At 46.8% G+C, this 15271-nt stretch overlaps 1 protein-coding gene across 1 annotated transcript in view; it reads left to right on the forward strand.

The window, feature by feature from the left end:
- Positions 1-4336: 4336 nt before the first annotated feature.
- The window catches only part of LOC130282311 (beta-microseminoprotein-like), a 65685-nt gene continuing 54750 nt past the window's right edge, over positions 4337-15271 (forward strand). The window contains exon 1 of the transcript XR_008846333.1: positions 4337-4580. The gene's annotated coding sequence lies outside the window, so the exon portion shown is untranslated. The remainder of the gene's footprint in view (positions 4581-15271) is intronic.

A 15271-nucleotide genomic window follows, 5' to 3' on the forward strand; every position in this document is an offset into this window, starting at 1 on the left:
GCAGGAGAGGAGGATTTGCGGATAAACCCCTTTTTTAAATTTTCCTGGATGTATTCAGACATAGCAAGAGTCTCTGGAGCAGACAGAGGATAAATTCTGCCCCGGGGTGGAGTAGTACCCGGGAGGAGGTCAATAGGACAGTCATAAGGCCTGTGAGGAGGTAAAGTCTCAGCTTGCTTTTTGCAAAACACGTCAGCATAGTCCATATAAGCCTTAGGAAGACCGGTTACAGGGGGAACCCCATGGTCATGGCAGGGAGTACAGGGAACCGGTTTAAGACAGTCCTTGAAACAAGAGGTACCCCAGCTCTTGATCTCTCCTGTGGACCAATCAAGGGTTGGGGAATGGCGTTGAAGCCACGGTAATCCAAGAAGAATTTCGGAAGTGCAGTTGGAGAGGACCAAAAACTCAATTTTTTCGTGATGAGGTCCGATGCACATTAGGAGAGGTTCCGTGCGGTAACGCACGGTACAGTCCAATCTTTCATTGTTAACAGAATTGATGTAGAGGGGTCTGGCGAGACTGGTCACTGGGATGTTGAACCTGTTGATGAGAGAGGCCAAAATAAAATTTCCTGCAGATCCGGAATCCAAGAAGGCCATAGCAGAGAAGGAGAAGGTAGAGGAAGATATTCGCACAGGCACAGTAAGGCGTGGAGAGGCAGAGTTGACATCAAGAACTGCCTCAGCTTTGTGCGGAGTCAGCGTACGTCTTTCCAGGCGGGGAGGACGCATAGGACAATCCTTCAGGAAGTGTTCGGTACCAGCACAGTACAGGCACAGATTCTCCATGCGGCGTCGTGTCCTCTCTTGAGGTGTCAAGCGAGACCGGTCAACTTGCATAGCCTCCACGGCGGGAGGCACAGGAACGGATTGCAGAGGACCAGAGGAGAGAGGAGCCGGGGAGAAAAAACGCCTTGAGCGAACAAAGTCCATATCCTGGCGGAGCTCCTGACGCCTTTCGGAAAAACGCATGTCAATGCGGGTGGCCAGATGAATAAGTTCATGCAGGTTAGCAGGAATTTCTTGTGCGGCCAGAACATCTTTAATGTTGCTGGATAGGCCTTTTTTAAAGGTAGCACAGAGGGCCTCATTATTCCAGGATAATTCGGAGGCAAGAGTACGGAATTGGATGGCGTACTCGCCAACGGAAGAATTACCCTGGACCAGGTTCAGCAGGGCAGTCTCAGTAGAAGAGGCTCGGGCAGGTTCCTCAAAGACACTTCAAATCTCCGTGAAGAAGGAGTGTACAGAGGCAGTGACGGGGTCATTGCGGTCCCAGAGCGGTGTGGCCCATGACAGAGCTTTTCCAGACAGAAGGCTGACTACGAAAGCCACCTTAGACCTTTCAGTAGGAAACTGGTCCGACATCATCTCCAAGTGCAGGGAACATTGCGAAAGAAAGCCACGGCAAAACTTAGAGTCCCCATCAAATTTATCCGGCAAGGATAATCGTAGGCCGGAAGCGGCCACTCGCTGCGGAGGAGGTGCAGGAGCTGGCGGAGGAGATGATTGCTGAAGCTGTGGTAGTAGCTGCTGTAACATCACGGTCAGTTGAGACAGCTGGTGGCCTTGTTGCTCTATCTGTTGCGACTGCTGGGCGACCACCGTGGTGAGGTCGGCGACAACTGGCAGTGGGACTTCAGCGGGATCCATGGCCGGATCTACTGTCACGATTCGGCTGGCAGGTGGTGGATCCTCTGTGCCAGAGAGGGATTGGCGTGGACCGTGCTGGTGGACCGGTTCTAAGTTGCTACTGGTATTCACCAGAGCCCGCCGCAAAGCGGGATGGTCTTGCAGCGGCGGTAGCAACCAGGTCGTATCCACCAGCAACGGCTCAACCTCTCTGACTGCTGAAGATAGGCGCGGTACAAGGGAGTAGACAAGAGCAAGGTCGGACGTAGCAGAAGGTCGGGGCAGGCAGCAAGGATCGTAGTCAGGGGCAACGGCAGGAGGTCTGGAACACAGGCTAGGAACACACAGGGAAACACTTTCACTGGCACAATGGCAACAAGATCCGGCAAGGAAGGGAAGGGGAAGTGAGGTTATATAGGGAAGTGCACAGGTGAATTCACTAATTAGAACCAGGCGCCAATCAGCGGCACACTGGCCCTTTAAATCGCAGAGACCCGGCGCGCGCGCGCCCTAGGGAGCGGGGCCGCGCGCGCCGGGACAAGACCGACGGAGAGCGAGTCAGGTACGGGAGCCGGGATGCGCATCGCGAGCGGGCGCCTGCCGCAACGCGAATCGCATCCCGGCTGGGAGAGGTATCGCAGCGCACCCGGTCAGCAGGTCTGACCGGGGCGCTGCAATTGCGAGGATGTTGCGAGCGCTCCGGGGAGGAGCGGGGACCCGGAGCGCTCGGCGTAACAGTAATTCAAGTCTGAGAATAATTCCTGGAAGGGTACAGCCGAGTAATCATATAAAATAACAACATAAACAAAAAACACAAGAATAGAAAGGGAAAATAAAACTACCGTCTCACAAAGTAGGGCCTTCACAATTACACGTATTGGACATAGCTACTCAGGAAAGAGTATGTACATAGAGCATAAAACTACACAGCCAGGGTAGGCAAATAGGAGCATTCACGGGGAAGAAGAAGTAAGGGCTCTGACATCTCTTAGTGAACATTGTGTAAGAGAAGATTCACACCATGGACCCCACACCTGAAATTTAGCAGGGCATTTCCTATTTTTATATACAATACGGGAAAAGTGGACTATCGCATTCACCAGTTTTTTCCACTTAGAGTAAGTCGGGAGTTTCGCATCCATCCATCAGAGGGTCACCACTTTTCTAGCTATAAATAGGGACTCCTGCAAGAAAATACGGGTATGACGGGGCCACACCTCCTCATCCAGAATTCCAAATAAACAGGCCAGCAGTGCCGGTTGTACCAGAGAAGCGAGGAGAGCTAGGACTTCCGTCCAATAGTAGGACACATATGGGCAAGCCCAGATCAGATGTCAAAAATCCGCCCTGGGCGCCTGGCATCGATGACAAGCAGCAGATGGTAAACATCCCATTTTATACAGGCGGACAGGGGTAATATAGCTATAATGAGTTATGTATAATTGGATCAGCTTGTTGTTAGCCACCAGGGAGACATACATATGAGAGGACAGTACTTCCTCCCATTCCTCAGCGGTAATATTAGGAATTTGATCTTTCCACCTCCTTTCAGCTGGCATGGACACTTGAGATATTGAGGGATCATGCACATACACAGCTTCCAACTCAGAGCATTTATCAGCAAGTTCAATCTCCCTCCTAGAGGTATCCTTTTTAATGTACGAGATTGTGGACTGAAGGCACCCATGAAGGTATGCTTTCAACATGTCCCACACTAATCCCCCCCCCCCCTCCTCCTCTAAGTAACATTGCAAAATAACTCTAAGCTGGTCCAGGATCCTGTCCAGGGGACCAATAAGTTCAAACCAAAAGTGATGTATTCGCCACCTACTGGGACCCAATGGCGAAGACATGCATAAGTGTAACAGTAGTGATCAGAGATTGCCCGTGGGCGACATTCCACACTCTCTGCCTGAGCATAGCCCAGGGCATTAGAGAAAACCATGTCAATGCGCGAGAGCGTAGTCCTGCCAATAGTATAGCAGGAGTATACCTGAGAGGAGGGATTCCTAGCATGAAAAACATCCACCCACCCACCCCAGGAAGCCAGGGGAGTGGAGCAAGATACCTGGGGGGGGGGGGGGGACGGGCACTATTGACTGTGTGCTGTGTGTCTATCAATGGACAGGTCCATTACCATGTTAAAGTCACCCATACAAAACATCTTAGCGGGTAACCTGCTGCTAATGTGATTGCCATGTGGACCAGCTCCAGAGAGGCTGGTGGGGGTCGATAGAGATAGAGTAACACATATGGGACATTGTTAATAAAAGCATCAATAAAAATAAACCTCCCATTGGGATCTTTACGGACACATACAGGCTCCCACAAAAGCACCCTATGGACTAGGACAGAGAGACCTTTGGAGAAGGAAGAGTGGAATGTGTGGCATGACCATTGAACCTAGGGACGTGTAAGCAATCAGGCCATAACGGGGACAAGATGGGTCTCTTGCAGGGCCACTATCTGGGGATTATGCCTGCGAAAGTGTGCAAGCATAAGAGCCCTCTTTTTAGGGGTACCCAAGCCCTGGATATTCCAGGACACAGGGGGAGATTTATCAAAACCTGTGCAGAGGAAAAGTTGCTGAGTTGCCCATAGCAACCAATCAGGTCGCTTCTTTCATTTTTCAGAGGCCCTTTCAAAAATGAAAGAAGTGATCTGATTGGTTGCTGTGGGCAACTCAGCAATTTTTCCTCTAGACAGGTTTTGATAAATCTCCCCCATAATCTTTAAAGATGCCGTGAGGAAATATATGTGGGGTACAGAACAGGGACCAGGGATGCATGCACAAATAGCAAGTACAGCGGTCCCTCAAGTTACAATATTAATTGGTTCCAGGACGACCATTGTATGTTGAAACCATTGTATGTTGAGACCAGAACTCTATGGAAACCTGGTAATTGGTTCTGAAGCCACCAAAATGTCATCCAAAAATAGGAAAAGGTGAGAATTAAATAAAAAATAAGTAGAGAAGTAATATAGATAAAGCAAATCCTTACATATAACAGTAAGAAAGAGCTGCTGGGAGCTGAAATCACTGTCTGTCAGTGTTTCCCAACCAACGGCTGTCCGGGCATGCTGGGAGTTGTAGTTTTGCAACAGCTGGAGGCACCCTGGTAGGGAAACAATGGTTTATGTAGAGGACAGGAGCTTCTTCAGGGTCCTAAACAGTACACCCAGTGCCCCAAATGGAGCCGCCCTTACTTGGTGTCCAAAAGGAGCAGCTAACCCTGGCACAGGTAAGGAGTAGTACAGAACTTGTACTTCCTCCCTGTACTGTAGGGGGCGCTACCAGACAGCCAGTCAGTGCAGGCACTTCAGTATTAGAGGTGATTTACCAGTGAATGTCCATTCTAATTGGTCAGTTCCTCCAATTGTGACACGTTTCACAGATCTGGACTGTCTGTAGTATTGTATGTTGAGTCTGGTTTCAAGTTACAATGGTCCAGAAAAGACCATTGTATGTTGAAACTATTGTATGTTGAGGCCATTGTAAGTTGAGGGATCACTGTACTCAAACCAGACACACGTACAAGCACAAATATTGAGAAAACGTGTAATATGATTAGAGAGACAGACAGAAATTAGCATAACAGACTCCATCTAAGAGCATGGAGACACTAAAAACAATAGAACATGGTAACACAAATGCAATGAAAACAGATGAAAAAGCATTGTGTGATTATGGCTCCATCAAGTGGGGAAAGCCCGCTATTGACAATAAACTGACAGGCTTCCTTAACCCCTTAACCTCTTAAGGACGCAGGGCGCATGTATACGCCCTGCATTCCGAGTCCTTAAGGACGCAGGGCGTATCCATACGCCCGTGGGAATTCCGGTCCCCACCGCTAGCCGGTTGGGGACCGGATGCAGATGCCTGCTGAAATCGTTCAGCAGGCATCCCGGCATATCGCCCAGGGGGGTCATTATGCCCCCCCATGTCGGCGATGGCCGCAGATCGCTGGACAATTCAGTCCAGCGATCTGCGGCGATTCCGGGTCAATCGGGTCTCCAGTGACCCGGTGGCCCGGAATTACTGGCTGATCGGGGCCGTCTCTGACGGCCCCGAACAGCCAGAGCCAGCAGGGGTGAGGTGGCACTGGTGCCACCTCACGATCGCCCTGATTCGTCGGCCGGATTACCGGCCGACCAATCAGGGCGCCTGCTGCGGGTGTCACTCCCGCACCCGCTCCGTCCCTCTTCCGGAGGACGTGAGCGGGTGCGGGCAGAAGACCCCGGGTGCTGGGGACCCCGATCCCCGGCGTCCCTGTTGGGATCGGGGCCCCAGGAGTGATGGCCGCGGCGAGGGACTGTCCTGCGACGGAGCAGCAGCAGGTGGTGAGTGACAGCCTCCTGCTGTTGCTTAGCAACAGCTCCCAGCAGGCAAAAAGGGCATGCTGGGAGCTGTAGTTACGCAGGAGGCAGACCACCACAACTCCCAGCATTCCCTTATGGGCATGCTGGGACTTATGGTTTTGCAACAGCTGGAGGCACATTTTTTCTATGGAAAAGTGTACCTTCAGCAGTTGTATAACTACAACTCCCAGCTTGCGCAAAACAGCTAAAGTGCATGCTGGGAGTTGTAGTGGTGCATCTGCTGGTTGCATAACTACAACTCCCAGCATGCCCATTGGCTGTCGGTGACTGCTGAGGGTTGTAGTTTTGCAACAGCTGAAGGCACACTGGTTGTGAAACTCAGTTTTTTTTACCTAACTCAGTGTTTCGCGACCGGTGTGCCTCCAGCTGTTGCAAACTACAACTCCCAGCAGTCACCTTACACCATGCACCGTACATGCTGGGAGTTGTAGTTTTGCAACAGCTGGAGGCACACTGGTTTTGAAACACTGAGTTAGGTCACAAACTCAGTGATACATGACCAGTGTGCCTACAGCTGTTGCAAAACTAAAACTCTCAGCATATACAGTCTGTCAGCGCATGCTGGGAGTTGTAGTTTTGCAACAGCTGGATGCCCCCCCCCCCCATGTGAATGTACAGGGTACACTCACATGGGCGGAGGTTTACAGTAAGTATCGGGCTGCAAGTTTGAGCTGCGGCAAATTTTCTGCCACAGCTCAAACTGCCAGCGAGAAACTACTGTGAACCCTCGCCCGTGCGACTGTACCCTAAAAACACTACACTACACTAACACAAAATAAAATTAAAATAAAAAAACACTACATATAAACATACCCCTACACAGCCCCCCTCCCCTCCCCAATAAAAATGAAAAACATCTGGTACGCCACGTTTTCCAAAACGGAGCCTCCAGCTGTTGCAAAACAACAACTCCCAGTATTACCAGACAGCCACTGACTGTCCAGGCATGCTGGGAGTTTTACAACAGCTGGAGGCACCCTGTTTGGGAATCACTGGCGTAGAATACCCCTATGTCCACCCCTATGCAATCCCTAATTTAGGCCTCAAATGCGCATGGCGCTCTCACTTTGGAGCCCTGTCGTATTTCAAGGCAACAGTTTAGGGTCACATATGGGGTATCGCCATACTCAGGAGAAATTGCCTAACAAATTTTGGGGGGTATTTTCTGCTTTTACCCTTTTTAAAAATGTAAAATTTTTGGGAAAAGAAGCATTTTAGGTAAAAATTTTTTTTTCTTTTTACATGTGCAAAAGTCGTGAAACGCCTGTGGGGTATTAAGGTTCACATTACCCCTTGTTACGTTCCCCGAGGGATCTAGTTTCCAAAATAGTATGCCATGTGTTTTTTTTTTTTTTGCTGTTCTGGCACCATAGGGGCTTCCTAAATGCGGCATGCCCCCAGAGCAAAATTTGCTTTCAAAAAGCCAAATGTGACTCCTTCTCTTCTGAGACCTGTAGTGCGCCAGCAGAGCACTTTTCACCCCCATATGGGGTGTTTTCTGAATCGGGAGAAATTGGGCTTCAAATTTTGGGGGGTATTTTCTGCTTTAACCCTTTGTAAAAATGTAAATTTTTTGGGAAACCAAGCATTTTAGATAAATTATTATTTTTTTTTTACATATGCAAAAGTTGTGAAACCCCTGTGGGGTATAAAGGTTCACTTAACCCCTTGTTACGTTCCCCAAGGGGTCTAATTTCCAAAATGGTATGCCATGTGTTTTTTTTTTTGCTGTCCTGGCACCATAGGGGCTTCCTAAATGCGGCATGCCCCCAGAGCAAAATTTCCTTCAAAAAAGCCAAATGTGACTCCTCTTCTGAGACCTGTAGTGCGCCAGCAGAGCACTTTCCACCCCCATTTGGGGTGTTTTCTGAATCGGGAGAAATTAGGCTTCAAATTTTGGGGGGTATTTTCTGCTATTACCCTTTTTAAAAATGTAAAACTTTTGGGAAACCAAGCATTTTAGGTAAAAATATATATATATTTTTTACATATGCAAAAGTCGTGAATCACCTGTGGGGTATTAAGGTTTACTTTACCCCTTGTTATGTTCCCCGAGGGGTCTAGTTTCCAAAATGGTATGCCATATGTTATTTTTTTGCTGTTCTGGCACCATAGGGGCTTCCTAAAGGTGACATGCCCCCCAAAAAACATTTGTCACTCCTTCCCTTCTGAGCCCTCTTCTGCGCCCGCCGAACAATTAACATAGACATATGAGGTATGTGCTTACTCGAGAAAAATTGGGTTTCAAATACAAGTAAAAATTTTCTCCTTTTTTTACCCCTTGAAAAAATTCAAAAATTGGGTCTACAAGAACATGCGAGTGTAAAAAATTAAGATTGTGAATTTTCTCCTTTACTTTGCTGCTATTCCTGTGAAACCCCTAAAGGGTTAAAACGCTGACTGAATGTAATTTTTAATACTTTGGGGGGTGCAGTTTTTATAATGGGGTAATTTATGGGATATTTCTAATATGAAGACCCTTCAAATCCACTTCAAACCTGAACTGGTCCCTGAAAAAAAGCGAGTTTCAAATTTTTTTTAAAAATTGGAAAATTGCTGCTGAACTTTGAAGCCCTCTGGTGTCTTCCAAAAGTAAAAACACGTCAATTTTATGATGCAAACATAAAGTAGACATATTGTATATGTGAATAAAAAAAAATTATTTGGAATATCCATTTTCCTTACAAGCAGAGAGCTTCAAAGTTAGAAAAATGCTAAATTTACAAATTTTTCATCAAATTTTGGGATTTTTCACTAAGAAAGGATGCAAGTTATCACAAAATTTTTACCACTATGTTAAAGTAGAATATGTCACGAAAAAACAATCTCGGAATCAGAATGATAACTAAAAGCATTCCAGAGTTATTAATGTTTAAAGTGACAGTGGTCAGATGTGATAAAAATGGCCGAGTCCTTAAGGTGAAAAAGGGCTCAGTCCTTAAGGGGTTAAAGGGGTACTCCCGTGGAAAACTTTATTTTTTTTTAAATCAACTGGTGCCAGAAAGTTAAACAGATTTGTAAATTACAACAGCAGCAGCAGCAGAAGAAAGAGTTCGTCGGAGCACTCACCTCGGACACCAGGTGTGTTGTGCCGAAAAGATCTTCATTTTGAGCTAACAAACATGAAATATTTTCATCACTGCACTTTATCCTATAGACTGTTACCAGCAAATTCATCCAATTGTTGCCACAGGATACAACAGTCTGACTGTCATTCAGTGATATTAATCTACCAGTGGAGTCTATGCGATTATTTTACAGCTTTTGAACATTTTGGATGGCTCTATTAACCCACTAATTGTTTTTATGCATATGTCCAATACTACTAGAAGCTATATGGTGGTTTCAACAGACTTTTTAATTTTGTATGATTAATATATATGCTTATATTATTTTTATCTAGTGAATATTATTTTATCTCATCCAGTGATTACCGTCTTTACTGACTTTACAAGGGCCCTGTAGGTCATCGGGATCACTGTTTATGCATATTATTAATACATTAAATTTATATTACTCTATATGTGTCCATAAATCCTTGACCTTGAGCCCCAATATTCTTTCCTTTTAATTTCATTCATCTGATACACCGTGGGTATAGGTGTATCTTTTGGGCAGCCCAGGTCTATTTTGGTCGTGATTTGAACAAGAGTCACTTCCACATTTTTCTCTACTACATTTATCATTTGGTTGATAAATTTGGCATACATGAGCAAAAACACTTTTTTAGCATACATAAGCAAAAACACTTTTTTAGCATGCATAAGCAAAAAACAAGAAATGACTTCAGAACACCACTTTGTAACACAACCTCTTCTCCTCTGTCACTTTTCTGCTCTAAAGCCGCATTTGTGGCAAAAATGTGCGATGTATATATATATTTTTTTTTTCATTTTTTTAACACTTTTTCCCCTAAATGTACTAACCCATTTTTTTTCTCATTTCAGTTCCGCGTATGCGAAGGACTACTTCAGACTTCAGTGACCAGCATCTTTTTTATGTTTAATATTAATAAAATGGTTAACAAGGGCATGTGGGGGAGTGTTTTTTGGAATAAATTTTTTTAAAACGTGTGTATTTTTTTTTTTTTTTAGGGTTTTCTTACCAGGGTTAGTAGTGGAAGCTGTCTAATAGACGAAATCCATTACTAAGCCAGGATTAGCGTTAGCCACAAAAACAACTAGCGCTAACCCCCAATTATTACCTTGGTACCAACCACCCCAGGGGTGCCGGGAAGAGCAGGTACCAACAAGCCTGGAGAATCAAAAATGGCGCTCCTGGGCCTAGATGGTAACAGGCTCGCGTTATTTAGGCTGGGGAGGATCAGTAACAATGATCCTAACCAACCCTGGTAATGTCAGGCTGTTGCTCCTTGGTTGGTATCGTGCTGAGGGGAACCACACACATTTTTTGCATAAATAATTAAATAATAAAAAAATAAATAAACGCATAGGGTTCCCCTTATTTTCATTCTCAGCACAATATTTACCAAGAAGCAACAGTCTGATATTACCAGGGTGGGTGTGGACCATTGTTACTGGCCCTTCCCAGCCTAAATAATGCCAACGTGTTACTGCCTAGGCCCAGGAGCCCCATTTGATGCTCTGGGCTTGTTGATATCAGCTCTTCCGGGACCCCTGTGGCGTTGGGTGTCGGGTAATAATTGGGGGTTAGCACTAGCTGTTTGGTGGCTAACGCAAAGCTAGGCTTAGTAATGGATTCTGTCCATTAGACAGCTTCCACTACTAATCCTGTTAAGAAAAAAAAAAAAAAACACCAGATTAAAAAAATTTTATTCCCCAAAACACTCCCCCACAAGCCCTCATTAACCATTTTATTAATATTAAAACAAAAAAACAAAAAACGCTGGTCATCGACGTAATCCACAGAATCCGAAAAAGTCATCCGCATACACGGCTCTGAAATGAGAAGGAAAAAACATATATGTTAATACATTTATGGTGCCTCCTGCATTTGCTAAACTACAACTCCCATCCCATGACGGGAGTTGTAATTTAGCAACAGCTCCAGTTTAGCAACAGCTGAAGGCACCCTGTTCTTAAACTACAACTCCCATCATGGGAGTAGTAGTTTAGCAATAGCTTTAGGCACTCTGTTCCTAAACTACAACTACCGTCATGGGAGTTGAAGTTTAGCAACAGCCAGGGAAGCCCGCTTATTTTCCACTGCCTGGCTGCTTGACTACAGCTCCCAGCATATCCTCACTGTAAAGGCATGCTGGGAGTTGTAGTTTTGAGGCACGGGCTGGTGGGAAATGTGCAGGCGGGTGACAAGGAAGCTTGTCACCCACTTGCACATCTCCCACCTGCCTGCGCCACATGACTATAACCCTCAGCATGCCCTTACAGCAAGGACATGCTGGGAGTTGTAGTTGTGTGGTGTGCGGGCAGCGGGTGATAGATGCGGGAGGACGTTGGGGAGCGGAGCCGGCAGGGAACCTTGAATATAATACTACAGCATTGTCATTTCATATTCCCCGCCTGGAGCTGTTATTGGCCGAGGGGTCTCAGCCAATCACAGTTTCAGGAGGGAAATCTGAAACTACAGTGCCGTAGTTTCATTTTCCTGTGAGACAGCCAGGGAGCGGAGCGCCTGTCACCTGCATGCACCTCATAACTACAACTCACAGCATGTCCTCACTGTAAGGGCATGCTGGGATTTGTAGTCATGCAGCGCAGGTGACGAGCACTCCGCTCCCAGGCCGGCTATCATGAATATGAAACTAAGCACTGTAGTTTCATTATTCCCTCCTGAAGCTGTGATTGGCTGAGACCACAGCTCCGGGCAGGGAATATGAAATTACAATGTTGTAGTATTATATTCATGGTTCCTGGCCCTCCGGCTCGCTCCCCACCGCCCGTCCACATCTATCACCCACTGTCCCTCGCATGTACCACCTGCTGCCCGCATATACCACCCGCTGCCCGGCCGCATTTAACACCCACCAGCTAGCAAGACTACAACTCCCAGCATGTCCTCACTGTAAGGGCATGCTGAGAGTTATAGTCTTACAACAGCGGTTTATGTGGGCAGCCAGTGATCGATGCGGGCGGCCAGCACGTGTTACATGCGGGCGGGCCTTTACGCTACTTTTTGTCAGCCAAGTTTTTTTTGGTGTAGATTTGCGACTTTGTAACCCACTTGCGACTTTTTTGCGACTTTTTAACAAAAGTTGCAGTTAGTAAATCCCTGCCAACAGCAAAGCAAAAAACAGAACTCGTGTAAAAACAGCTGGATTGTGAGAAAACGCACAGGACGGCGTACCACTAAAAGTCAAAAAAAAGTCGCAGGTGCAACTTTTTTGCGACCAATTACACCAAAAATCCAGTGTAAATCCCTTGATGAATTCCCCCAAAAATCTAAATTTTTTAAATAAACATGTTCTTCTAGCCCATTTTTTTCACTTTTACAAGGGGTAAAAGGAAGAAAAGCTCCCCAAAATTTGTAACACTATTTCTCTTGAGTATGGAAATTCCTCATATGTGGATGTATGTGGAGTAACGCAAGTGCACTAGAGGGCTCAGAAGGGAGGGAGCGACATTGGGCTTTTGGAGAAAGAATTTTGTTGGAATTTTTTTTGGGGGCCTTGTGGCATTTAAGAAGCCCCCATGGTGCCAGAACAGCAGAAAAAAAAAAAAAACACATGGCATACTATTTTGGACACTACACCCCTCATGGAACATTACAAGGGGTATAGTGAGCCTTAACACCCCACAGGTGCTAGAACAGTGGACCCACCACATGTGACCCCAATTCGGAAACTATACCCCTCACAGAATGTAATAAGGGGTGCAGTGAGCATTTAAACCCCACTGGTGTTTAACAGGTTTTTCGAACAGTGGGCAGTTTTCTCAGACCAGTGTTCCAAAGATCTGTCAAACACCAGTGGGGTGTAAATGCTCACTGTACCCCTTATTAATTTCTGTGAGGGGTGTAGTTTCCAAGATGGGGTCACATGTGGTGGGGTCCACTGTTCTGGCACCACCGAGGGCTTTGTAAACGCACATGGCCCCCGACTTCCACTCCAAACAAATTCCCTCTCCAAAAGCCCAATGGCGCTCCTTCTCTTCTGAGCATTGTAGTGCACCTGCAGAGCACTTTTCATCCACATATGGGGTATTTCCATACTCAGAAGAAACAGGGTTAATCATTTTGGAAGGTTTTTTCATTTTCAGCGGAAATTTGTCAAACACCTGTGGTGTGTAAAGGCTCACCCCTTTGTTACGTTCCTTGAGGGGTGTCGTTTCCCAAACAGTGTGCCATGTGTGGCTTTTTTGCTGTTCTGGCACTATAGGGGCTTCCTAAATGCGACATGCCCCCCAAAAACCATTTCAGCAAAATGTGACTCCTTCTTTTCTGAGCATTGTAGTTCGCTCGCAGTGCACTTGACGTCCACACATGGGGTATTTCCATACTCAGAAGAGATGGTGTTACAAATTTGGGGGTGGGGCATTTAGTCCTATTACCCCTTATAAAAATAAAAAATTTGGGGAAAAAACTGCATTTTAGTGAAAAAAAAAATCAAACACTGTCAAACACCTGTGGGGTGTTAAGGCTCACTGTACCCCTTGTTATGTTCCTTGAGGGGTGTAGTTTCCAAATTAGTATGCCATGTGTTTTTTTTTTCTGTTCTGGCACCATAGGGGCTTCCTAAATGTGACATGCACCCCAAAAGCCATTGCAGCAAAATTTGCTTTCCAAAAGCCAAATGTGACTCCTTCTCTTCTGAGCATTGTAGTGCACCCACAGTACACTTGACGTCCACACATGGGGTATTTCCATACTCAGAAGAGATGGGTTTACAATTTTTTTTTTAGGGGGGGGGGGGCATTTTTTTCTATTACCCCTTGTAAAAATGTAAAATTTGGGGAAAAGACAGCATTTTAGTGAAAACATTTCTTTTTTCATGTATATATCCAACTTTAACAAAGAGTCCTCAAACACCTGAGGGGTGTTAAGGCTCACTGTACCCCTTGTTACGTTCCTTGAGGCGTGTAGTTTCCAAATTTCCTTACTCGCGAAAAATTGTGTTACAAATTTTAGGGTGATTTCTCTTCACTTTTACCCCTTGTAAAAATTCAAAAACTGGGTCTCCAAGAACATGCGAGTGTAAAAAAATTTGGAATTTTCTCCTTCACTTTGCTGCTATTCCTGTGAAACACCTAAAGGGTAAACACACTTTCTGAATGTCATTTTGAACACTTTCAGGGGTGCAGTTTTTATAATGGGGTCATTTATGGGGTATTTCTAATATGAAGGCCCTTCAAATCTACTTCAAAACTGAACTGGTGACAGCGGTCGCGCCCCCTTCCGATAGACTTTGGTTGAGGGGGCGGGCTTGATGTCACGAGGGGCCGGGTGTGAGGTCACGAGGGGGCGGCCGCGAACACGGAAGCCCGCACACAGCGTTCGGTGTAATGAACCCCTTTATGCCTTTTGATGTCTTACAAAAGTAAAAACATGTCAACTTTATGATTCAAACATAAAGTAGACATATTGATTACGTCAATCATTATGTAATTGTCACGATGCCGGCTGGCAGGTAGTGGACCCTCTGTGCCAGAGAGGGATTGGCGTGGACCGTGCTAGTGGACCGGTTCTAAGCCACTACTGGTTTTCACCAGAGCCCGCCGCAAAGCGGGATGGTCTTGCTGCGGCGGTAGTGACCAGGTCGTATCCACTAGCAACGGCTCACCTCTCTGGCTGCTGAAGATAGGCGCGGTACAAGGGAGTAGGCAGAAGCAAGGTCGGACGTAGCAGAAGGTCGGGGCAGGCAGCAAGGATCGTAGTCAGGGGCAACGGCAGAAGGTCTGGAAACACAGGCAAGGAACACACAAGGAACGCTTTCACTGGCACTAAGGCAACAAGATCCGGCAAGGGAGTGCAAGGGAAGTGAGGTAATATAGGGAAGTGCACAGGTGAAAACCCTAATTGGAACCACTGCGCCAATCAGCGGCGCAGTGGCCCTTTAAATCGCAGAGACCCGGCGCGCGCGCGCCCTAGGGAGCGGGGCCGCGCGCGCCGGGACAGAACAGACGGGGAGCGAGTCAGGTAGGGGAGCCGGGGTGCGCATCGCGAGCGGGCGCTACCCGCATCGCGAATCGCATCCCGGCTGGCAGCAGGATCGCAGCGCCCCGGGTCAGAGGACGTGACCGGAGCGCTGCAGCGGAGGGAGTGAAGCGAGCGCTCCGGGGAGGAGCGGGAACCCGGAGCGCTCGGCGTAACAGTACCCCCCC

Source organism: Hyla sarda, chromosome 7 (assembly GCF_029499605.1).
Source record: "Hyla sarda isolate aHylSar1 chromosome 7, aHylSar1.hap1, whole genome shotgun sequence".
Taxonomy (NCBI): Eukaryota; Metazoa; Chordata; class Amphibia; order Anura; family Hylidae; genus Hyla; species Hyla sarda.